The sequence below is a fragment of the Nannospalax galili genome, unplaced genomic scaffold (genome assembly GCF_000622305.1).
Source record: "Nannospalax galili isolate Female #2095 unplaced genomic scaffold, S.galili_v1.0 scaffold1654, whole genome shotgun sequence".
In the NCBI taxonomy this organism is placed as follows: domain Eukaryota; kingdom Metazoa; phylum Chordata; class Mammalia; order Rodentia; family Spalacidae; genus Nannospalax; species Nannospalax galili.
Window position 1 is genome coordinate 282,732 of NW_008334135.1, and position 2,114 is coordinate 284,845.

A 2,114-nucleotide genomic window follows, 5' to 3' on the forward strand; every position below is an offset into this window, starting at 1 on the left:
ATCAATTACCTAGAATTGAAAAATCTACTAAGTTCCTACTTGGTTTAATAGTTATTAAGCAAAGTTAAATAAAATCCAACTGAGATAATTTGTCATTATATACTTTAAATAACTATCAACAAAATTGCACTAATTCCTATATAAAAAGGAAAATATCAGTTTAGATTGACAGACTCCTTGCAAAATAAATGTGTTTGTGTGAAGTAAACTACTCAAGTGCTCACCTGAGAATGAGGTAATGATCCTTAGTGATCTGAATTCACACTTGAATCCAGAGCGTCTTCAGAGACTGATAGTCAGTGATAAACAGTGAGAGTAGGTGACAGTTTAGCAGCCATAAAATCAAATAATCTTCACCTTCCTACTTTGAAATGAATTTTTATTTGAAGAGGTAAGATTTGGAGTTTGAAATATCATTTATCGATTACATATTAATTTTTGCTTAAAATACTTTTGTGGCTCAAATCCAGAGTAATGAAGTAATTGTGCTAAGCTTTGCTTACATATTAACTGTAAATGTTTAAAAAAAAAAATTTGTTGATAAATCTTGTTTATTGATACGACCTTTTGCCTTTTCAGAATACTTTATTTGAAAATGTACCTGAATTTATAAGCTATAGTTGATAAACAAGTCAGGTGGAATCCAGTAATCAAGTAAACAAAAAACTTCATCTAAAATCAACTTGTGTTTCCATACTAAAATTCCTATGAGTATTCAGGCATAACTCAGGTTTCAAGAGTCCTTTTTTACACATTCACTGATTAAAACCAGAACCCAGCATGGTCTTCAGCTATACATAAACTTATCACTTGGCCCAATGAATTTACTGACTATGATAGCCTACTTTCAGTAATATCTTGTGGAAACACCTGCTCTGTTTATTGACTAAATTCTCTAGCATTATAGACATCCGATATTTTGGACAATTACAGGATATAATGTTAAAAATCTTGAGTGAAGAGAGTAAATGCAGACCCTACATGAATGGGTCTGGGTATACTTCTTAATTTTGGGGGTTGAATATTTACTCATCAGTGACCTGTGCTGAAAAATCACATAGTTTAATTCCATCACTTTCTAGTTAGAAAATGTTGTTATGTTAGGAAAGGTTTTGGAGTGTCTATTTAAGCAAGCTTGAATAATACTGTTCTAAACATAATACACATTTTACATTGTAATTATATTGGTATTTCAAATGATTTGATAAATCAGTGGCATAATAAGTAGTACTTGCAAGATGAAACAAATTTACAATAGACAAATCTATTTGTAATTTACTGCAAAAAACTTTCTAATTCTCAGTTATAGTAAGAAAATTTATTTGGTTGTTTTAATATTTTGTTATTTTAATTATACGTGTATTAGTGCATTGCCTGTATTTCTATAATTCCAGCCATGTCACGCAATGCCAATGGAGGTCAGAATTGTCAGATTCCCCTGGAACTGGACTTAAAGATGGTTGGTAGCCATCATGTGGCTGTTGGATATCAAACCAGATCCTCTGCAAGAGCAGTCAATATTTTTTACTGCTGAGCCATCTCTCTAGCCCCCTTATTTATATTTTTAAAATTGATTACAATATTGTCTTGCTTAACTAATATACTACATGAGCTATGTCACTAATGAAGCTCTGGTTTATGTACTAACCACCAGGAAGTTGAAATGCTACAGGCTCTTCCAAGTTTCTATATGCTTTAAACTTTGTTGAGACTCTCATAAGTAACCTAGTCACTAAAGGATGAGATTGACTTCAGTCCCCAGACATTCATGTCCTACTCCACTACTGATATATCCTTTGTTACTCCACATTGCCAAGTTACTTTTTCTCAATAAACTGGAAATAATAATAGTACTTAATATAATTTTATGGAAATTAAAGAAGTATGTATTTATAATTTTAAAACTTGTGTCAGTGTTTTAGTGAACATGAAATAAAGGCAAACAATTAATAGTGTGTTATTACATAATTTTATGTGTCTACATTTTAAACTTCAGTGGCACTTAAATAAATATTTTGTTATTTACACAAGTCTCACATTTTAAAATCTTTAGCTATAAAACTATATTCGTATATTTTATTGTATATAAATTTATAGACAAGAAATACAAAAAA